The 25270-nt window shown below is 36.1% G+C and overlaps 1 protein-coding gene across 2 annotated transcripts in view; it reads left to right on the forward strand.

Moving 5' to 3' along the window:
- Positions 1 to 25270, forward strand: part of LOC105465600 (transmembrane protein 200A) — an 80939-nt gene that overhangs the window by 17477 nt on the left and 38192 nt on the right. The window lies entirely within an intron of this gene.

The raw sequence follows: 25270 nt of genomic DNA on the forward strand, positions 1-25270 counted from the left end.
ACACTGTGTTTGTGACTCCTCCTTATGGCCCGTATCTATTTGCTCAGACATTATTAAATTTGTCACATTCTATTGAATTAAGACGGCAGCTGCATGGGATTCATTAGTTGTCTGTGGCATCGGGCAAGACAGTGACACTCAACTGAGGAACACGTCATATCAAACTAAGGGCAATAACTAGCTCAGAAAAAGAGCCACCCTAGGCTTGGAATTTTTCTCTTCCTGATTGCTGGGAAGTCAGCAATGCCATCCTGAAGAGAATGAGACACTGTGAGGTGAGCAGCAAGTTCCAGCATGCCGGCATTCCACAGCAGCCACATGGGGAGTATTCATGACAGGGGATAGTCTGTTCCCATTCTTGGCCTTATTCACTTTGATGTTTTGAAACATTCATGATGCCGTCTTAATAAAATTGAAGTTTGGACACTTGAATGCCTGGAGATGGCAAATAATCTGGTTACCATAGCCATCTTCACTCAGCTGTGTATCCAGATATAGCTTTCTGGGTCTCTGAAAATACTGATCAATAAATTATGAGCTGTTATGATTTAAAAAGCTAGTAAGTATTTTTAGTTTCCTTTAAATTTTTAGTGTTTTAACAAATCACAGGTGGTTGGCATCGAGGTAAAAATGAATATCAAGACATGGTGAATACTGTCTTCATTATGAGTACAAAAGATTATTTTTTCCCTTTTAAAATTTTTTGAATAATTCTGACAAGTATTAAAACTTTGGAGGCCATGGGACCCAAAGAACTTTGTGGGAATAATTTATTCAAATTATATGAGAAAAGAAGAGGCTGAGAGTGGTGGCTCACACCTGTAATCCCAGCACTTTGGGAGGCTGAGATGGGGGGATCCCTTGAGGTCAGAAGTTTGAGACCAGCCTGGCCAACATGGTGAAACCCCATCTTTACTAAAAATACAAAAAAATTAGCCAGGTGTGGTGGCGCACACCTGTGGTCCCAGCTACTTGGGTGGCTAAGGCATGAGAATTCGCCTGAACCCAGGAAATGGAGGTTGTAGTAAGCTGAGATGCCACCATTGCACTCCAGCCTGGGTGACAAAGTGAGATTCTGTCTCAAAGGAAAAAAAAAAAAGAAAAGAAAAAGAGAAAAGAAGAAATCACTTGTTAAGTACTTTCTCAACATTGTAAGTTGTTTTAGTCTTTTATAAGAAATAAGCTTGCCGTTTGTGAATGCTTTTTGGTAGTTTATTATAAGCATTTATCATGTAACTGAAATTTTTGTAAACATGCCTTTCTAAAGGCTGTATAATGTTCTGTTACCTGTATTTTTATTTTTGTTTTATTTATTTATTTAAAGGTTTTTACTCTGTCACCCAGGCCAGAAAGTAGTGGCATGATCATAGCTCACTGTACCCTCAAACACCTGTGCTCAAGTAATCCTCCTGTCTCAGCCTCCCGAGTAACTGAGACTACAGGTGTATGCCATCACACCCGGTGAATTTTTAATGTTTTGTAGAGATGAGGTCTTGCTGTGTTGCCAAGGCTGGTCCTGAACTCCTGACCGCAAGTGATCCTCCTACCTTGGCCTCCCAAAGTTGTGGAATTATAGGCATGATCCATCTTGCCTGGCCAGAAAATTATTGTTTTTAATTAATAAAAAAAGAAATGTTAATTCTTGTGACACTTCAAACTTTCCTTTGAAGTTTCCTTGATTCAGAAAGGCATAGCATGTTTCCAATATGTGTCATTAGATATTTTGTATATTCTATCAAGCTTAACCTTTGAAGTGATGGTCAAATCACATTACAGTGAACTGGTCAATGGGTAGATAACGCTCCTATAAAATTTCCTGAAAGAATTTTTTTTTTTCATTTTCTTTAGAAGTTTGAGGATGTTAGACAGTTTGGGATTGTTTTTGCTTTTCTTCTAATATACAAAAATTTACATTTGGAGTACATTTATTTATTATCTTTTTGCAAATGGATTTATCTCTATCATAGCATCTCATCTGGTGGCAGAAAGAAACACATGACCATGCAGTCATTTCTAATATATTTTTTTGGATATAAATGTGGAAGAAAGTAGTCAGACAGAAAAAAGTAGAAAGAGGATTTGGCTTGTTGACATTATGCTTCATGCATTTAAATTTGCGACATTGTCAGTTATGGAGCTCACACAATAAAAATTCTTAATTTCTTAGCACACAGAGCCACTGAAAAGGACTGAAGAGAGCCAGGGTTTCCTGGGACACCTGGCTCTGGAGGTGAGCGACAGCAGGGAATGACGTCAGGGAGCTGGGAGACTGATAACCTGGATGGTGACTTTTTATGATGATTTTTGTAATGGGTTTATTCTTCCAGTGAGCTAACAAAGTTTATTGGTGGGACTTTGTCAGGCAATTCTTTCTTTAGCTTGGTTAAATAAACCAGATGTCTTATTTGGACATTTCAAAGTTCCTTGCAATAAGCACTTTTAAATTGAGATAGAGATAGGTCTCTGCTCTGGTGAAACACTCACTGTAAAAATAATTGTATAGGTCATTTTATAGAGTAGGCTGTTTTAGCAAGACTGCTCCTCATTCCTCTCATTCCTTTCTCTCCACACAAATCCCCAAGAGAAAAGGCCCTTAATTAGAAGCTCATTGTCTACAGAAAAAAATAATTTTCTTTGCTCTTCTGTAATTTCAAAATTATATTTGTTCTGCTTGGAATAAAAGGAGGTTTATAACCTTGTAACCTGTAATCTTTCATGCTGTTTTTCTTTTTGAAAACCTTCTCTAAGAGTCTGAGATTAACCATTTCATGATGCTATGTAATCTCACATTATTTTACATAAACTACAGAAATAATTTGCAGATGAATTTTTAGGGATCACCTTTTGCCCTTTGGCAAAAGGTGCCTTGAAATGCAAAATGAACAGTTGAGAAAATTATCCTTCAGTTGTAGAAGAAAATCCCATGTTTCTGAAATAATGTTGATATCCTGAAGAAAATTGTTTTGTATGTTTGTAAGGGGACTCTTAAACTTGAATTATCTAGGATTTTTCTCTATTCTTTATTTTACTGTGTGTATGTGTCTAGGTGTGTAACTTGGTTTATAAAACAACTAACATTCAGTTTTGGGAGAAAATAATCTATTGTATTGAGAGAGGTTTTTGGTTTTCATTCCCTAAGTAATCCCAGCCCCATACCTCTAAGATAAATGATCTCCAATACAGTAAATCCAGTAGCTTGAACAGGGACCAATCTCATTCACCGATGCTCAGAGGAAGGGTCGGGATACATAGAAGTATTTTCTGTGTGCAGCACTTGAGTGTTTCAAAGTCTTCTTTGCTAAAAGGGGTAGCCACTGACCTTGCTTAGAACAGAGCTGAAAACTGCTGTGGACCAAAATTCTGCTTGTCAGAGCAAACTGTGATTGCTCTAAAGATGCACCTTTTATAAGCTACTCTTAGAGTCACTAAAACAAACTATGTTATTGTCAGCCAAAGACTGGCACGTGGGAATTGAAATTGATTATCTTTTTAGACCACTAGAGAGAATCTAGGGAAGAGATTAGGAAAGCTTTACCCTCTTCATCTTAGATGTCTGGTTTTTCCTTCCACATGGATGCAAAATTGTTCCAATCCTTACCCCTTTCAAACATCAACTTCTAGTGCAGAAAGGAAGCCATGGATGTTTAAAAGATACTCTGGGTGATTAGCATTGAGATTCTGTTTTCACCAAAAAATTCCAGCAAACAAACCAAAAAACCCCCAAGAAATAGTAAGAATGTCTTCTCAACAGATAGGAACTTGGGGCATTTTCAAATAAAACAAATTTGCCTTGCATTAACATACTGTTACTTTAAAACTGTGCTCAAAGGTGTATTCCTTTTTCTTCGCCAGCATCATTTAGAAGCCAGATCTTTTTATAAGGCACTCCTGCAGTACTCCCAGGCACTCTTTCATGGAGAACCTATTTCTAAACCTGAAGCCTTCCAGTTGTGGTGGAGGCGGTCACACAGTTCATTCATCAATAATCCTTTAATGCTATTGAAGTGAGTGGGCAGAAGAGGGCCTTTAATTATCAATGCTAAGAGGACTTGACCTTTAAGATTCTTTCTAATTCTATCATTTGGTGGCAATATGTGTTTCTTATATGAAGGTGGTAGTGCAAGACACTGAGTTGCCTAAATGGAAAGAATGTTTTTTACCTATGTTTATAGTAAAAATAATATAACAGCATTAAAGGCTACTGCAAAATCTCCCATAATTCCTTTGTAGCAGAATGGATATTTTTATTTGGATAGAGTTGCTTTTGGTTTTTTGTTGTTGTTGTTTTGTTTGTTTGTTTTCATTTTTTTAGACAGACTTTCGCTCTGTCATCCAGGCTGGAGTGCAATGGCACGATCTCGGCTCACCGCAACCTCTGCCTCTTAGGTTCAAATGATTCTCCCACCTCAGCCTCCCGAGTAGCTGGGATTACAGGCACCCTCCATCATGCCTGGCTAATTTTTGTATTTTTAGTTGAGATGGAGTTTCACCATGTTGGCCAGGTTGGTCTCGAACTCCTGACCTCAGGTGATCCACCTGCCTCGGCCCCCTAAAGTACTGGGATTACAGGCATGAGTCACCACGCCCAGCCTGGATAGAGTTCTTAAAAGGGTAAACAACCCTTTTCTTTTCTGTTTGAATGCCATCATGTGGACTTGGCCACACGGCTTCTTAAGTCTTGTTTGCATTTGCTTAAGCCAACAGAACTCAAATATGTTAAGGGAATTCTAGATTGAAATTGTGACTTAGTTTCCATACTCTTAATTATGTTTCCCCAAAACAGTTATGCATGAGGCTCTTTGGCGAGTAGACTTGAGAATATTTAGGTTTAAAATTTCTTACTAGAGTGGTTTAGAGCCCTATCCAATTTCTGGTGTCTTTTCTCTTAAAAAGCTTTTAAAATCCTGTTTGCCTTTTTGAAGGTAGGAAAGAATATAGAAGTGTAAGGGTAGGTATTCCTAAGTCTTAGAGAATTGATTTATGGTTAGTCTCTGATTTTCAAAATAATTTTCCTTTCCCAGGTTGAAGTTTTCATGATGAGTTGTATGGGAGTCAAAGGTAGCATGGCAAATGCCGCTTAGGAAAGGGGAGAATAACAGTTTAAAGCTTAGTAAGTTTATTATACACTGCACTAGTGGAGATCCCTTGGAGATTCCTGTGTCGGTTTTAGTAGTTAACCAAAAAGAAGGAAGTGAAGGAGTTGAAGTTCTAGGCAAGCAATAAGGTTTGTTTAAGAAGTTGGAAAATGTGAAAGGAACTAGGATTATTCTGGAGAAGAGAAGGCTTATAACAGTGGCTTTCAGATGCTGTAGGACTCAGATATCTACCAGTGAATAACCAGTTAAAAAGGAAATAAACTACAACATTAGGATATTAGCTATGTGGATGTTTCCCAAATTGATAACCTCCTGGAATGAATTATCAAGAGAGGTGTTATATCTGTCCTCAATAAGGAACATGAGGTGTAAACTCAGGGTGTGACAATTCATTGCTTAGATGAGTTCTGTTTGTGTGGATGTTAAATGTGGATTCTTGCTTGTACATGTTTTCATTCATGCACACTGCTTCATAATCTAAATTTGTATATCCTTATTTTTTTCTATTTCTAATAAGATGATTGGTTCTTTTGCTGAGTGGCATAAGTAGATAATCATATTTCTCAATCTTGTTATCAGAAATGATGGCTATTCATTTTTATATTTGTAAATATATAGATTATTTTTACAGCAAGTCTAGTGCATTACTCAAATGGAAATACTAAACTTGACAAGAATGAAAAAATAAAACATTAGAATATCCTTATAGAAAGTATCATTCCCCCAGTTTGTGGGAATTGTATCAACCACTGCAGATAAGTGTGTTTATAAAATCACCTAACTCATGACATTTGGCACATAAGCAAGTGGCAGTAATTTTAACACCAATTAGTACATTTAAGAGAAATTATTTACAAAACCTAAATCATGTTTTGAACAATGGTTTCTTGACTAAGCATAAGATAAAATGAATTTTATAGGAAATGTAAAATAAATATAATATGAAAGTAGCACTACAGTCTAGCTCCATTATCTTTAGATAAGTCAAAGACATTGTCTTTGACTCTCAACAAAGTAGAACTGTAAAATACAGTTTTAGATTCAAACTATAGATTGTTAGATTTGAATAGACTAGAAGATCTTATAATATAGTCCCCTGATTTTACAGATGAGCAAATGAAGATTTAGTATTGATAAAAATACTAAATGTTTTTGGTGAAATGACACGGCTTTTACCCAGTCACACAACAAGATATGAGTGGAAGCAGAAGCAGTTATGGGCTCTCTCGATTTCCAGCCCTGGGCACTCTCTCCTATAGTGCACTGACCAGAAGGTCCAGTACAGATTTTCAAATGGGCAGTCTGTTTTGACACTGTGTCGCTTCTTCCCTCAACTCACAACTCTATATCCTATGTAAGGAACAATTTGAGAGAAAAAAGAGGTTATGAGCTTGAAAGTGATAAAGTTAATATGTATCCTAGGACCCTCTACCAAAATATTTTGAATAGAAGGAAGCAATAATATAGTTTGTTAGAATTTTGAGAAATCATTAATTTTATATACATAATATCACAGGCCAGATTTTAACAGCATCTGTGGGTTCAGAGAGATCCACAGAACTTCAGATTTTCTCAGAAATTTCAAAAGTATTCAGTAAAACTTCCAGGCCAGTCGTGCTAATTCAGGGACTCAGTTCGAGATTCCCTGGGTTCATTTGATTACATGGGCTTCCATTGTTAAAGTTCTAGGATCCCCATCCAGTTCTTTGTTAATATGTTTTACTTTATGAGAGTAATTAGCCATGTAAAAATTGCTCACATTGATACCTAAGACTTACTAATAAAAGTTATTTTGCTTACAAGTTCTTGTCAAGAATGGCCAGAAATGTGTTTTGGTTTCTGAGATGTTCTGTTTAACCATGAATTTCTGTAAATGCTTATCAATTTTCAAAAAAAAGGTATAAAAAATGAAATGCGCAACAACCCCCAAATTATTTTTGAATATAATTTAACTGTTTTTTCATTTACTGAATCTCAGGATCTGATAAATATGATTATAAGTCATACAGTTTTGTTTAATTAATCTCAGTGGTTTGAATGTTGGAGAAATAAGATCTCATTATACCTCTGTGTCATCTAGTATAGTTTTAACCAAGAAGCATTCTGAAGTTGTGTAACCACAGCTGTAGAGCAAATTCAAATGTGTTGTGTTTTGGTGAAATGACCACGGCTTTTTACCATATCATCTGAATGTAACACACATTGTGTATCAGAGCAGCCCTATGTGGGCTACAGTATGTCATTTAATCTCAGTGAGCTCTTTCTGACTTTACAGAGTGAAACTAGTACTGCCTACTTGATAGGACTGCTAAGGATTAAATGATAAAGTGTGTTAAAAAGCTTGACAAACCTGAGTATTCTTTAAACCCTTAAAGGTACAAATCCTGTCTTTTTCATGACTATTTCTCCTCCATAGCATGGAGGGGAATGTGTTGCATATAATAGTATTTCTTACTTGATACTGTAATGGAGTGAGACTATGAAAAGCAAATACTGCAAAGCAAGGAGGAGATGTCTGCTAGAATCAGGTATTGAAATATTAGCTTGGCAAATTGCTCCTTCTAAAGTCAGCTTCCATGTTGGTGAGGCTGTTTTGAATCTCCCAGGCACCTTTGGGTTTTTGTTCACTGCTCTGCTTTCTGTCAGCTCACCTTTATCACAATAGGGTTTCTCAGCCTCTACACTATTGATAATTTGGACTGAATAACTTGTATGCATTGTAGGGTGTTTAGCTCCATCTGTAACCTCTACCTACTATGTGCTAGTAGTGCTCTAGCCCAAGTTGTAGCAAAAAAATATTTCCAGACATTGCCTAGTGTCCTCTGGGGGACAAAAATGCCTCAGAATGAGAACCACTACATACATACAGCAGTCACTGCTTTGTGATGTAAATGTCAGTTTACCTGCACCCCTTCTCACCAGACTGCCAGCCCCTAGAGGGTAGTGTGATGTCTTTCTCTGGCGCCACAGCTTGGACACCCATAGAAGTGCAATAAATGTGGAAGGACAAAAAGGTTTAAGAAATACTTAGTTATCAGTTATAATACCTATGTTGGTTCATTATATGCAGTGGATTTTTATTTTCTTCCGGACCAAAAGGGCAAGGACTCACCATAACCTCAGATTTCTTTCCGGAAACCATTAATGCCACCACTGTCTCAGATATTTCCCTTGCCCATGCCCCATCATTGATATAATTAGACAATGTGTTCACTCAAAGAAAAGGGTAATCTGGGATTGGATACCTGAGATGTTAGGCTTTAAGGACCAGGCAGAAATTAAAGGCATCTTTCTCTCTCTCTCTCTCCCTCTCTCTTAAACTCTGTAGCAATTCCCATACCCAGGCTCCAACAAATAACCTGAAGATCCCCAAATATATTATCTCTAGCTTAGAACCTACCTGTTAGCTCATAGTATTACTAGAAGTCTCCTCTTGTATATTTCACAAGCTCTGGAAACAGAAACCCAGTATGCACAAAACTAAACTCACCATCTTATTTCACTTATTTTAAACTTCCTTCAAGATTCTTTATCCCAGGGAATGGTGTAGGGGTTCTGGAGCGAGAATCTTGCTTTGCTATTTAATAACCCAGTGACCTTGTACAGATTACCTACCCTCCATCTCATTTTCCTTATCTGTCAAATCGATACTGATCTTCCAGTATTATTGTGAAGATCAAATTAGGTGATGCATGTAAATTACTTAATGAGATAATGCATATAAATCACCTAGAAAACAATGCAGAGCCTGTTTAATAAAAGTAGATGTTATTATCTCAAAACAAGCTTTAACCAAATACTTGAGAGCCATTTCTTACTTTTGCCCTCACTATTTCCCTGTTCCCACCCAACAAGTTTCTACATTTTCTTTATCCTGCCTCCCATTTCAGTGCAGTATGCACAGTTCATTCTTACCCATTTCATTTCCACTGCAATGGCTTCAGTGCAGGCCTTGAACCTTTCTTGCCCAAATCATTACAGCAGTAGCCTCTTAACAAGCCTTTCCACCTCCAGTTTCACGGTCAGCCTATCTGTCCATTTTCTTGATGCCTGGACAGAGATACATTTTTTAGTGTCTCCCATCGCCTAGTAACTCAAATCCCAACATGATTCTATGCCTTTGTGTTAGCTGTTCCCTCCTGTTTTTCTTCTCTTTGTTGAGCTAACATGTACTCATTTTTAAGATACAGCTCAAGCATTTCTTCATCTTAGAAGCAACACCTAACCACCCTTCCCTGAGATCACTGCTATACTTTGTGCCTGTCTTCTTACCACAATAACACTTTGTGCACCTGTACTTTCTAGCACTTACCATGCATAACTTGTGTTTCTTGATTTATTTCCCTCACTAAATTGTGAGTTTTTGACATCTCATTCATTTTTGGTTCCTCATTTATTTTGGTTTTTACAGTGAGTAGCACATTTCTTGACATGTAGTAGGTATTTAATAACTATTTGTAGTTGAATATAGCTAGGATTCCATAAGATTGAATCAGACAGTATAGACTTACAAAATCATAGAAGCAAAATTGTTTAAGAATTCATTGATGGAATTAACCAGCCAAATTATGAATGAAGAAACCATGCAGGCATCTCTGTTGGATAGAACAGAGAGATCAGTAGATACCCAAAGAGAAGCTAAAAGCTGGGATCTTGTCCGAGGTCTTAGCTGACTAAGTCAATCGGAAATAGATAGTACAGAGAGGAAGACCAAGGGATCTGGGTATTAAGTCATGCTGTCTTCTTTAATTGTCCCTAATATTAAGGAATTTGATCTTGTAAGGTAGAAATACCAGAAGATAAAAAAAATTAATTCTAACAATAGAGTGCTATTTAAAAATATATACCTAGTGTTATGGCAATAGAAATGAAGTAATTTTTCAACAAATATTGTCACATCATTGATTATGGGCCAGAAATGACCAGTTAAAATACCAGAGGCGGGTGTGCAATGGGCAGATGTGTTACATCAGTCTTAAGTACTTCAGTGTCAATACGGCTTCACATGTGAGCCTGAGCAAAGATCATGTCCAAGGGGTCTGAATGGGTTGGGATCACGTTGCTTCAGCCATCAATGGTGATAGTGTTTTGTCATTTTCTATGTAAGCATAATTTGTAGATTAGTTTGCTGCAAAAAACAATAGTCTCAAGAGTTCTTTTTTCAAGATTATTTTCCAGGCCCATCATGTAAAACAGGGAAATGGTGTACAGTTTTTTCAGCACTGTAGAGATGACCAAAACACCATTTAGTAACATCACTAACCATTTTATGCCATGACTTCTTCAAAGCAACCATGTTATTCTCTTTGGTTCAGGAAACAGTTGCTGCATTTTCCAAATCATCTTTAAAACTACATTTGAAACATCTTTAACCATGGTTTGTTTATTGAAATCGCATCCCACCCTTTGAGTAAGGAGTTTTCTTCCTGTCTTGATCCTACAGATTGAATATCACATATGCCTCTTTGATTGGAATAATGAATGAGTTTCTGTTCCCATTATTTTACACTGCTTTGCTGTTGAGGTGAAATAGCAATGAATCATATCCCTGGTTGTATTTAGTGATTCAATAAACTGTACTTAGGATTTCATTGTTAGGGTTTGAAGTCAATATTTGTCCATTTCTCAAAACCTTATACCAACATCAGAAGATTTGGATCTTGATTGTCAACATCCTTCTCCTGAACCCAGCCTAGAGTCTGTAAGTCTGAGACTGCTTAAAGAGAAATGCTGAACTGCTATGCAAAAAAGAACCTTTATCAAGGCTTGATGTGATTTTTGCTGTTTCACAACCGTCATATTGAAATTCCCTTCTGCACCCACAGAAGGGAATATTTACCTCTGCCAGCAGGTTTCTGTTGGAAGCTGGAATGCATCCCCGTAAATACTCAGAGTGGCAGGGGTGGCAGAGCTTTCTTCTGTCCCCACGCTGCTTCTGCTTTTGGCAGAGGCTCGAATATTGGCAGGGGCGCCCGCCTCTGCACAGTCTGCTCTGGGGAGGTGGGGGATTCCTCTTACTTCCAATTACCAGTTTCTGTGTATGTGGGAGGACATTTTTTGGCAAAGATTATCCTCTTCTCTTCATGTCTGGCTGACAAAACCCTTGATAATTTATTTTTTGGCGTCCCTTATGCATTTGTTAAGATGTCAAAAGGTACATACAAAGCACTGAATTGAAGACTGCGTTTACATTCCGGAGCTTCCAGTAGGCATGCATGAGATGTTAGAAGCTATCTCTCTGGAATAGAAGGTATGGTACAGGGTAAACAGAGGATAGTGGGCATGGTTTACTTGCCTTCTTGCAAAAGTCTTAAGGCCCTTTAGTGAACAGTGAATCACAGAATCCTAAACTTGTATGAAGGTAAGGATATGAAAGTTCGTGTGGTCTATTCCCTATTTCTCTGGAAATTGAGGCCAGGAACAATTACATGGCTTGCTCAAGTCCACCCAGCTAACCAATCAGGAGCCTCCTGATAGAGCCTCCATCAGTATCCTAGTCTTTCTTTGTCCTGTGTTATTTTCACTGCATTGCAATGTTTTGAAAGTAGTAGACACTCAGGAAATATGTATTAGGTCTACTCAATGCCTATCTTCATAGCTCCTTCCTGCATATAGGATGGGAAAAATTCCACTCCCCCTTTCCCTTAGAAACACGCACACAAAAGATTCTGACAAGCTATCCAGCCGTACTGGTTGGATTGCTTATAAGTCCTCTAGCTAGACTGAGTTGCCTAGAAAAGAGGTCATTTCAGTAGTTTTTCCCTTTCCCAAGTGGGATGGAACCCTTAGTTGAAGAGTCCGTGTCAAAATCAATCTGTAATTTTGGAGGCTGTGGAAAAGCAGCTCCAATAGCCTGCCCTGGACAGTCTGTTCTATTAAACTTTCTGAAACATTAATAGCAGATTTGTGAAGGCATACTAAGAAAGAACAGATCCCAAAAATGGTCTCTTCAGAGGGAATGATTATTCTAAACAACTAATTTGAGGTAAAGTAGCCCTGAAAATGTTTCAAGTATGGTTGAGAATCTTAAGTAGTCAGTTAAGTAATTTTTTTTAAAAAAAGCTTTCATTAAAGCTGATATTAGGAAGTGATTAAAAAATAAATTGTTAAAGAACGAAATTTCTGTTCATAACAATTGCTTTTAGATCACTGGTCAGATGGAGAAGGTTTTGTTTGTTAACGATGACAGAACAGGCTCATCCCACACACTTTCTTGACGGGATTGCATTACGTATCCAAGAAGGTAATTCAAGGTGGATCAAAGTCGTTGAATTTAAAGCAAGTGTTACACTTAACGGCAGTTTACTACTGAGGTAATAATGCTGTGGTCATTTAAGACAATCATTTTGTGATGGCAGTTCTAAAGAGGGCTTGGCTATCCAGTTTGTCATAGTGCCTTTCGTGGCTAAAACTTAACATTTAAACAGCTCCATCTTTCTCTCTGGAGTAAATATGAAAATAGTGAAAAGGGATACTTGATGTTGGAATCATTTTCAAAGAACATTCTTAGACATGCTTTAGTTATAAACTGTATGCAAAGCCAATATGGTTTGTTTTTCTTTTTGCCTAAAAATATCAGCTAAAACTTTCACAAATTTCTCTACTCTCAGACTTTTTATCTATTATGTCAGTATTTCTAATGCTTATGAACATGGGGCCAGCAGTTGCTTGCATGTAATGGGTGCTCTGAAAATGCTAGTGATGATAGAGATTTTTAAAAACGTAAGAAAAACCATTTGCACTAGTTTTTTATTTATGTATTTTTGTTTGCTTATATTTTTATTGGAGCCTCAAAAATGACTCAGAACTTATTTTGGATTCTGACCAGTCTGGTTTTTTTTTTTTTTATTTAAACTAAGAATATTTTCAGTTGGTGAGATAAAGGTTGTAAAGAATAAAATATCTCAGGAGGAAAGGAGGGGATTTGTTCTGCTGGTTGTTACCTTGGTTTTAAGAGGATAATATTTTTCTTTTTTAAAAAATCAGATAATTAGGAAAAAATATAAAGAAGTAAATAAAAATTGGCAATAATCTATCCATATTTTGAGCATAGCCTTTAAAAATATCAAAACCATATACATTATATATACACACACATTGTATATACATGCACATACATTTATACTTAGTGTATTTTTAAAAAGTGAAATCACCCGTACTTTTTAATATGGTAAGGTTTTATATTTAATAGTGAAATATTTCAGGTATACAAAAATATACAGAGGATAGAAGGTACCTATGTACCCATCATCCAAGTGAAATTTAACATTTTGTCATTAAAAAATACTGTAAAAATACTTTTTAAGAAATAAAATGACGATATAGAAGCTACTATAGGAGGCTTCTTCCCCCTGCATTGCATGTTTCACCCTCTTCAAAATCAGTAGGACCTTGTGCAGCCTTCACCTCTGCTTCATACTTTTACTTTCTATGTTTGTACTTACAATTATTTATAGTATTGTCTTGTGTATTTTTTAGTTTACATAAATGATTTCCTAGTTCACATGCTCTTTGCACATTTTGTCATTAAATATATTTTTGAATTTAATCAGATTAATACTTGTAGCTAACTGATTATTTAAACTGCTGTGTAGATTACATGGTTGTATCATCCATCCCTTATTGATGGCAACTATTAATAATTTGTTTTTAGTTTTTCCTTATTACAAACAATATTGCAGGGGAATCATGTCTCCTTACTCATGTAAGTTTTCCTAAGATTTATAGTTTCAAGTAGAATCATAGATTAAGGGCAGCTTTAAACTTAACTAATTATTGCAAATATGGAATTTAAAGTGATTGTACCAATTTGTATCCCCATTAACAAGGATTAGTTTTTATTGTAACTCAGTCTATTTTTGCTTTTTATATTTTAAACTCATGTTGTTGGATAAATATAGATTTAAGATTACCATATTTTACTGGCAAATTGTTCCTTTTGCCATGATGTAAAAATCCTTTTCATCCTTAATAATGTTTTTCCCCCCTCTTTGGAGTCTATTTTGTATGTTAATATTGCTATACAAGCTTTCTTTCGGCTAGTATTTATCTTTTTCCATTCTTTTACTTTGTGTCATTTATGTTTTAAATTTGTGGGGTTTTTTTTGAAATCCAATCTGAAAATTTCTGGCTTTTATCTGTTAAATTTAATATGTGTGGTTTTAGTATGATTACTGAGGCATTTGGATTTATTTCCACCATCCTGTTTTGTCTGTCTTTTCACCAGGCTTTTCATATGTTTATTTATTGCATTGATTATCTTTTCATAGGTTTTCATTTTTTTCCTTCTGTTGCTTTGGAAGGTATACATTTTTATAGTAATCACATCCTTTGCAATAATAATTATTATTTAATAATAATTATTATATAAAAATATTATAATATTTTTATTTATATTTTATTTATATTTTATCCCTAGATTTTTACATGAGTTATTTTTCTTTTTAAATGTTTCTTTTTTTCTCTCTCAACTTTTATTTTAGGTTCATTTGTAGGTTTGTAACATGGGTAAATTCCGTGTTGCTAAGGTTTGGTGTACAAATGATCTTATCACCCAGGTAGTGACATAGTACCTGATAGATAGTTTTCCAACCCATGTTTCCCTCCCACCCTTCTCCCTCAAGTAGTCCCCAGTGCCTGTTGTTCCCATATTTGTGTCCATGTGCAGTCAGTGTTTAGCTCCTGCTTAGAAGTGAGAACATGTGGTTGGTTTTTGATTCCTGCATAGTTCTCTCAGGATAATGGCCTCCAGCTATTTCCATGTTATTGCAAAGGACATTATTTAATTTTTGTGTGGCTGTGTAGTACTCCATGGTGTATATGTATCACATTTTCTTTATCCAATCTACCACCGATGGGCATCTAGGTTGATTCTCTGTCTTTGCTATTGTGAAGAGTGCTGTAATGAAGATACCAGTGCATGTGTTCTTTTTTTTGATACAATGATTTCTTTTCCTTTGGGTATATACTCAGTAGTGGGATTGCTGGATTGAATGGTAGTTCTGTTTTAAGTTCTTTGAGAAATCTCCACACTGCTTTCCACAGTGGCTGAACTAATTCACATTACCACCAGGAGTGTATAAGTGCTCCTTTTTATCCACAGCCTCACCAACATCTGTTGTTTTATGACTTTTTAGTAACGGCCATTCTGACTGGTGTGAGACGGTATCTCATTGTGGTTTTGATTTGCATTTCTCTGATGATTAGTGATGATGAGCATTTTTTCATGTATGTATTTGTTGACTTCACGTATGTCTTCTTTTGAGAGCTGTCACCATCTAATGATATTATAATATTTTCATAGTAAATTCTTATTGCTATTTAGTGGTTACCATTGTCTTAGTTCCCAATTGCCTCTCATATCTCATTTTTTTCGTGGTTCAATTTCCTTCTACTAAAGTATATCCGTTAGTAGTTATTTCATTGAAGATCCATGAGTGTAAACACAATCTTAGTTTGTCTGAAAATATGTTTATTTTTTTCTCTGACTTCAATGATAGTTTAGCTGGTTGTGCAGGTATTGTTAATGGTTCCTTTTCTGCAACGCCTTGAAGTTCCCACTCCCTTTAACTTCTGACTCTACAATTTCTTACAGAAAGTCTAAACTCACTCACATTGTGGTTCCTTTGTATTTAACCTATTTTTGGTTGTTTTCAAGATTTTCTCTTTTTCTTGTGTAATGTTTTACTTCATTGTAAGTATGCATTTAAAAAAATTCTTCAGAACTTAGTATATTTCTTCAACCTGCTAATTTATGTTTTCCATCAGCTGTGGAAGTTTTCAACCACTATGTCTTTGAATTGCCTCTTTCCCATCCTTTCTATTGTTTCCTGTAGAAACTCTTAATAGGCCAATTTGGACCTTTTGATATTAGCTGCTATGTTTTCTAATTCTTTATTCACGGCGTGTTCCTCGGAAGCGTCTTTGTATACCACTTTTATCCCCAGCGGTGACTGATCTGTAGCTTAATCCAGCCACTGAGCTTTTAATTATTATTATATTCTTCATTCGACAAATTCTGTTTAAAAACACCATTTCTTTTTTCATAGTATACTATTTTCTACTTATGTTTTCTAGTTTTTATTTTTTATTTTATTTTTTCCCTATTTATACTCTAATTTTTTATTTTTTATTTTTCCATAAGTTATTGCGGTACCGGTGATGATATTGGTTGCATAAGTAAGTTCTTTAGTGGTGATTTGTGAGATTTTGGTGCACCCACCCCCCCCCCAGCAATATACACTGCACCATATTTGTAGTCTTTTATCCCTTGCCCCCCTCCCACTCTTCCCCCTAAATCCTCAAAGTCCATTGTATCATTCTTATGCCTTTGCGTCTTCATAGCTTAGCTCCCACATATCAGTGAGAACATACAATGTTTGGTTTTCTATTCCTGAGTTACATCACTTAGAATAATAGTTTCCAGTCTCATCCAGGTCATTGCAAATGCTGTTAATGCATTCCTTTTTATGGCTGTGAAGTATTCCATCATATATATACACATACACACACACATATATATGTATACACATATACATACACACACACACAGCACACACACACACACACACACACACACACAGATATATATCACAGTTTCTTTATCCACTCGTTGATTGATGGGCATTTGGGTTGGCTCCACAGTTTTGCAATTGTGAATTGTGCTACTATAAACATGCATGTGCAAGTATCTTTTTCGAATAATGACTTCTTTTCCCCTGGGTAGATACCCAGTACTGGGATTGCTGGATCAAATGGTAGTCCTACTTTTAGTTCTTGAAGGAATCTCCACACTGCTTTCCATGGTGGCTATATTAGATTACATTCCCACCAGCAGTGTAGAGGTGTTCCCTGTTCACCACATCCACAGCTCTCTTTTAGTCACTTTCCTATTTTTAAAAATTATCTCCAGTTCTTGGGGTTATGAGTCCTACTGTTTGGGGAATCTCCTGACTCTGTCATAGTGACAGTTTAGCTCCTATGATTTTTTTTTAAATTGTGAGCTTATCTTTAACTGGCACTATTTTCATATGTAAGCCCTGAATTATGGTTGTTTCAATAGACATGTTTATTTCTGCTGGGCTTTAAGGGATTTCATTAGTCCAACATTAGTTTTCTTCCCTATAATTTTGTGACATAAGATTTTTGTACTTCATGGAGAGTTTAACTTGGGTTCTACCTAGCCACACACTTGGAGCTTCAGGCAAAGATAAGCTTCCTCGTCGTTTCACTGAGCCATTGACTGAAGTTTTCTTGCCTCTTTTTGGCATAATTGACTGTCTGGGGCACAGACTCTATTCTAGGGTTCCAAGTGCAACCCCCTGCCTTGTGTGGCCTTCTCATCACACCACCTGACCCCACACAGTTGTTACAGAAGCAGACAAACAAATAAATAAACAAAATTTAGTCATTAAGTGACGGACCTTACATCTAGGTCTGAAATTTCCCTGAGATGCCTTGACATCAGCTGAAATTTTTCATTCTGACTTTGGGTACCTCTTCATTTCTGGAAATAAATGGGGAGTGGGGATGTCTCTGTTCATCATCAGAGCTCAGCTATGCATTAACCTTTTTTGTTTTTATAGTTTTTTTTTTTAGCAATTCTGTGTATTTCTAGCCAGGAGGTCCATCTTACCCCAGAGTGCCACCTCACTGTATTCAGGTGTCATGTTGTTTAATATCTTGCCTTTCACTTCCTATGTGGAAGGCATCTTTTCACAGCAGTAAATTATTATTTTTATTAGCCTCATAGTATTCCATTGTTCAGCTGAACCATAAATTAATAGACTAATCCCTATTACAGATCCTTTAGATCCCTTCCTTTCTTTCTTCCTCCCTCCCTCCTTTCCTCCCTCTCTCCTCTGTTTGTTTCTTCCTTCCTTCCTTCTCTACTTCTTTCTTTTTCTTTCTTTCTTTCTTTCTTTCTTTCTTTCTTTCTTTCTTTCTTTCTTTCTTTCTTTCTTTCTTTCTTTCTTTCTTCTTTCTTTCTTTCTTTCTCTTTCTTTTTCTTTTTCTTTCTTTTTCTTGCTGTCTTTTTCTCTCTCTCTTCCTTTCTCTCTTTCTTTTTTCTTTACCTTTTTGTCTTTTCTTTTTTCTTTTTCACTGTATTAAACAGTGCTGCAACCAGGTGTCCTTGTACATATATTTTTGTGTACCTATCAAATAATTTTGTATATTTAATACCTTTATTGGGTCTATAGTTGTATGCATTTTTAAGAATTAAGTATTGCAAGGTTGTTTTCCTGAAAGTTTGTACCCATTGTACTTCCACTTCACACTTTTTCCATACTTGGCTATCAATAAGTCTTTTCAGTTGTTTTAAATGTGTAAATTTGATAGGTAAAAACAATGATATCTCACTTATTTACTTAGGATTTCTTTTTTAATGTTTGTGTGTGTGTGTTTATGAGCTTTTTTCAGTTTTTCTCTTTTGTAAATTGCCTGTTTATGTCCTGTTTTTCCATTTTTCTTAAACCATTGATTTCTAAGAAGTGTTTATATGGTAGGGGCGGTGTACCTTTGCCTGTCATGCAGTTTCTTTCTGTTTGCTGTTTGTGCTCTAAATTAGACTATGGTGGCTTTGCCTTACAGGAGTTTAAAATTTTATATCTTCATAGCTGTCTGTCTTAAAAAAAAACCTTAAGGCTTTTGATTTTATTACTATGACTACAAAACTCAAAAGAATGAATTTATGAATTGCTTTTATGGGAAAAATATCACAGTTTGCCATAAGAATAGTTCATATAATAAACAAATAGAGTATTATGCAAAAAAGTCATAAAAATGATGAGATGATGAAAACTTTAAAGTGAAACACAACAAGCAATTTCCAAGAAATAAAAATTGAAACACTGTGTCCTCAGGAGAGACTACAACACTGTTCATGGAAAATGGGAATCAGTTGAGCAAAAAATAAAAAAAGGTTGACACTCAGTAGATCTAAATAAAAAAACACAATCAATTTATCTATTATTATGTTATTAGGGATTTATTACTAACCAGATAAGACCCACAAAGGAACTTTTTATTGTACTTATGAGAATTACTTGGGGTCTCCATCTCAAGATTCTATATTTGCCTTCTCTTCCAGAACTTGACTCTATCAATTATTCCTGTCTTTCTCTACCTTTGATATTTCCCTTTCCTTTTGGCTTCCATCCTTCAGCATATATCATAGCCAAGACTTTTCTTTCTTGCTATCTACCTATGGAATATACTGCAGACACAAAAGAGGAATATAACGTGTGCAGTTTAAACAACTCATAACAAACTCAAGGAATTTCTATAAATCCTTGGTTTTCAACTTATCTAATTTTATAGAAAGTTGATATACAAAGTTTATTTAAAGTACGTATGTTAGATGAAGTGAAATATCCCTAACCTCTATTCGAAATTTTATTTATAAATATCCCTATCCTCTATTAGAAATTATATCATAAAGAACTTCTTGTTATTGTAAAAATGTAGCCTCTTTATGTTATCTACATGTATGCAAGAGGCCATCTCCATCTCTTTTCTTTATGATTCCATATCACTTTTAACTGCAATTTTTTGCATCTTGCCTCCAGTTACCACTCTCCATTCTCCAAATCCTCAGTGGCATAATTTCACACTGTTTCCATCCCTGGCTGTCCTGCTTCTTTCTTTATATCTCTAAGTGCAGCAACACCAGGTAAAGCCACTTGTTTTAACAGGGAAAAGCATTTGGATAGAAGATGGTCCCCTCCATTCTGAGGGACACCTGTCATTTGACTACATAAATAATCACTAATTACTAAATTGAACTCTTTTGACAAACGTAGCAAGATATTAATAAGAAGCCATTTTATAATTAATTTTGATAACAGTAGATCACAGATTTTCTTTTCAGGGTTTAGACAGAATGTATGACCATAGAAGATAGCACTTTCATACCAAGTAAATTTTAGATACTGTAATAATGAATTATTCTTAATTATTATTATTTTGATAAATGGTATCCAGAATTCGTTTTTTTTTTTAACTTTGAGGTATTTTTAAACTGCTGATTCACATTGGTGATTATTTATATAATCAGAACATTATTAGAAGAGGCAAATTATATGCTCAAAATTATACAATTTTGAATGAAAAATTTTTAATATTTGATAACATGTAGTTTTACAGTGAAAAAGCCTGGGACCATCTATAGTTTTTGAGTAAATCCTTCTTATTTCAGGAACTTTTTTTCATTTTGCTATTTTTTTTTTCAACATGACTTACAGCGTTTTTAAAACTTTTATTTTAAGTTCAGGGGTACAAGTGCAGGCTTATTACGTAGATAAACTTGTGTCATGGGGGTTTGTTATACAGATTATTTCATCACCTAGGTATTAAGTCTAGTACCCATTAGTTATTTTTCCTGAATCTGTCCCTTCTCCCACCCTTCAACCTCAAGTAGGCCCCAGTGTGTGTTGTTCCTCTCTATGTGTCCATGTGTTCTCATCATTTAGCTCTCACTTATAAGTGAGAACATGCAGTATCTGGTTTTATGCTCCTGTGTTAGTTTGCTGAGGATAATGGCCTCCAGCTCCACCCATTTCCCTGCAAAGGATGTGATCTTACTCTTTCTTATGACTGCATAGTATTCCATGGTGTAAATGTACCACATTTTCTTTATTCAGTCTATCATTGATAGGCATTTAGGTTGATTCCATGTCTCTGCTATTGTGAATACTGCTGTAATGAACATAATACATGTGCATGTGTCTTTAAAATAGAATGATTTATATTCCTTTGTGTATCTAACCAGTAATGGGATTGCTGGGTCTAATGGTATTTCTGTCTTTATGTCTCTGAAGAATCGCCACACTGTCTTCCACAGAGAACCTCTCCAGCATCTGTTATGTTTTGACTTTTTAATAATAGCCATTCTGACTAGTGTGAGATGATATCTCACTGTGGCTCTGATTTGCATTTCTCTAATGATCAGTGATGATGATCATATGCTTGTTGGCTGCATGTATGTCTTATTTTGAAAAATAATGTATTTGAAAAATAGTGTCTTATTTTGAAAAATAATGTCCTGTTTATGTCCTTTGCACACTTTTTAATGGGGCTGTTTTTCTCTTGTAAATTTGTTTAAGTTCCTTATATTTGCTCGATATAAGACCTTTGTCAGATGCATAGTTTGCAAAAATTGTCTTCCATTCTGTAGGTTGCCTGTTCACTCTGATGATAGTTTCTTTTTTGCTGTGCAGAAGCTCTTTAGTTAAATTAAATACCATTTGTCAATTTTTGCTTTTGTTGCAATTGCTTTTGGTATCTTTGTCATGGAATCTTTGCCCATACCTATGTCCTGAATTGTATTTCCTAGGTTGTCTTCCAGGGTTTTTATAGTTTTGAGTTTTACATTTAAGTCTTTAATCCATCTTGAGCTAATTTTTGTATATGGTGTAAGGAAGGGGTCCATTTTCAATCTTCTGCATGTGACTAGCCAGTTACCCCAGCACCATTTATTGAATAGGGAATCCTTTCCCCATTGTTTTTGTCAGGTTTGTCAAAGATTTGATAGTTATAGTTGTGTGGTTATTTCTGGGATTTCTATTCTGTTCCATTGGTCTACGTGTCTGTTTTGGTACCAGTACCATGCTGTTTTAGTTACTATAGCCCGATAGTATAGTTTGAAGTCAGGTAGGGTAGTATGACGCCTCCAGCTTTGTTCTTTTTCCTTAGGATTGCCTTGGATGTTGGAGTTCTTTTTGGTTCCATATGAATTTTAAAATGTTTTTCTAGTTCTGTGAAGAATCTCAATGGTAGTTTAATAGGAATACCATTGAATCTGTAAATTGCTTTGGGCAGTGTGGCCATTTTAATGATATTGATTCTTTCTATTCATGAGCATGGAATGTTTTTCATTTGTTTGTGTCATCTCTCATTTCTTTGAGCAGTGGTTTGTAGTTCTCCTTGTAGAGATCTTTCACCTCCCTAGTTAGCTGTATTCCTAGGTATTTTGTTCTTTTTGTGGCAATTATGAATGGAAATTCATTTTCAGAAACTTTTAAGAATTGCTTTTATCACTTAAATTCGACTACTACAGCAGTTTTGTTTTGGTCTCTTCTTATAGTTCACTTTCCATTAGTTGACTTTGCATCGTGGTAGGAGAATCATTCTAACTGAGAATGAGGAATCATGCGTTTTCATATTCCTGGGAACACTCACTTTCCTCTGGGAACTGGGTTGCTCAGTGCTCCTGGAGAAAATCGTGCAATTTAGTGGGCTATTGCCATTGCACAGTCATGGTTTCCAGATCCTATGTGCTTTCAGCACTGCTCAGCAGCCCTCTTGTGCACACCTGGAGTGTCCTCTCCCTATGCTGGCTCTCATCGCCTTCCCCAGGCTTCCTGACCCACTGCTAGCTTGCGGTAGATGGGCTGCTTCCTAATCCAGATGACAGACACTGCGCATGCTTAACACCTCACTGGCAGGTTGCTTCTTCATGTCTTGAGTGGACACATATGACCCTGCCCATGTTTGACTAGGTTTTGACTTGCAAAACCAGCAATTTTATCTACTTCAGACTAATACAAGCTTATTTTCACCCTCTGTCATTCCCTGGCTTCTGGGAATAGATGACCCTCTTCTCCAAAGTTAATGCATTCCTCAGGAAGGAGCTCATACATAATTTCTCCTCCAGGATTTGTCTCCATCAGATCCTTGTCTTTTCATATCTTCAATATCTAACTTTTCCTCTTGGCTCCTTTCCATTTACATATCATACAGCCAAGTTTTTTTCTGTCTTATTTATATTTGATTTTAAAAAATATATAGAATATACCACATGCATAGAGGAGAAATATAAAATATATGTGCAGCTTAAAGAATAATACTTAGAAAAACACTATCCAGCTTAAGACTAGACCCTTTTTAAATATATCTGTAGCCCTTGTGTGCTCTGATCCCTCCTCCCACATTCCCCTAAACAATATCTTGAATTTTACATTGATTCCCCCTTGCATTTCTTTATAGTTTAGTCATGTGTATGCATCCCTTAAAAACCTTGTTTAGTCTCACATATTTTTAAATATAAATGGAATCTAAATATATATAGTCCTCTGAAAGTAGCTCTTCCACTCTCCATTGTGTTTGTGAGACAAATCTATGTTACGTTAATACATGTGACAGTAGTTTTCTCCGGTCCAGTTCACATTTTCCAGGTGCATTGCTGTAGTCTCTATACCTGATACATAATGTCCCGACTTCCAAATGAAGGAACTTTACTTCTCAGTCTTACACCCTGGAAATAGTCTGGTTTGACTTTGTCAGCCTTGTCAGAAGCAGTTCTTCTGTCTTAAACAGAAGCCCAATCCTCTCTCTTTAATTGTGTACCTATCTCTAACTAATGCTCTTTCTCTTTTCCTTTAAGACTGAAATCTTAGTGGGAGTAGTTGATACTCACTGTCTTTATGTCTTAGCCTCCCATCTGGGCCTTGTTTGATCTCTTGGTGGCTGATCTCTCCATGTTTTTTAAACTTTCTCCTTTAGTTTCCTGAACAAAGCTCATGGCTATTTTTTCCTCTCTGCTAAATGTTAAACGTAAACCTTAAAGAGTTTCTAATCTAGTTTTCTTGGTTTTGAGCACATTGTACCTGATTTTAGTATAGTTTTCCTTTTATTTTTATACGGGGAGAGTGAAACCTCCATTACATAATGTGAAAGGCCCCTGGAATTATAATTGCATTCTGGAAGTCTTGTGGTGCTATATTAAGCCTATGTGGGTGAGAGGGTGAGGGGAGGCAGAGAAGCTTGACCCTGCATCTGAAAATGCTTCAATGTATTTTAAGTACCATCTGAAATACAGTGACAGAAGCAAAATTAATTGGAAGAAATCTGACCTAATGTTTTCTTTTATATAGAGATTTGGTTCATTTTGGAATGTGGTTTGGGCATCAAGATTGTGAAATATCACACTTGCATGACAACAGAATTAGTAGTTTCTTCTCATTTGCACAAGGAGCTTGCTATAGTAGGATTGTTAATGGTCATGAGGTGTATTTTGTCTGCATTTACAGACTTCAGCAAGGAGATGATTTAAATAACCATCTAGATAATTCAAAACCAAAACCTTTGTTGCCTCAGTTAGCACTCTTTGGAGGAATTATCTCAATAATCATTTACTCATGTCCGTTTACACACATGTGTCCATGGTGGTACTTGATTTGGTCAATATCATAAATGCCTACTATGTTTAAAACACTGATAGGTGCTGCAAGACACGTAGAGATGAGCAAGAGCCAATAATCTCCAAGTTGCCTCTAATGTAGAGGGGAAAAAAACTAAGCAGACAAATAATTTATATTGCAAATCAGACTGCAAATAACATTTTAGAAACAGAAAAGTTATATAAAGGGTCATAGGAAGGGCGCCTGACTCTCACAAACTTTGAAATTTATTCTCCTTAGAAATAGATTTAAGAGACTGCATCTCAGACCTGATCTCTGAATTTTATGTCTGCTATCCTTTTTATTTTTATGTAACAAGTATATTGATGTATTATTTACATATCATCTCTATGGTTATATTTGTAGTAAATGCCATTCATTCATCAAACCTATTTTGAGCACTTACTATGCTCCACCTGCAAAATGTGGGGCATGCAAAGGTTGGTAAAGCATGGTCAAGGAGTTTGGAGCAGTCTGGAGGCAGATATGCAAACAGTATTCCCAGAACAGTACTAAAAGTGCCCCATAGTGCATAATACCATAATGGCCCAAAGGAAGGAGTTATGAACCCTGATGGATTGGGCAGAGCAGACTGTAGAGGCTTCAGAACCCAATGAGGGTCTCAAAGGATGGATAGGAATTTACCAGAGGGATCAGGAGGGGAGCATTCTGGGTTTTCTGCCCAGGTAGGCATTTTCCCGGATATTTCCTCCAACTACACTTGAGGCCAGAGAAAGTCTATGATAAACCTCTTCCCAGACCCTCTGAGTATTTGAGGCACTGCTTTTGTTTCTAGCCTCCATCCTCTGACCCTGACCTGTTCCTTATCTACTTTCCATGATCTCTGGATGACCCCAGAGGCCTGAATGGATTTGGCAGGTGTTGCATCTTAGACAGGGTTGGGGAATCAGATACAGACAAACAAAGAAAGGAGCATTTGAAAAGTCAAGGGAGCAAAAAGGACATGAGACATGTGGGGTGGGCATGAGGAAATAC

This window comes from Macaca nemestrina, chromosome 5 (assembly GCF_043159975.1).
Source record: "Macaca nemestrina isolate mMacNem1 chromosome 5, mMacNem.hap1, whole genome shotgun sequence".
Lineage (NCBI taxonomy): Eukaryota > Metazoa > Chordata > Mammalia > Primates > Cercopithecidae > Macaca > Macaca nemestrina.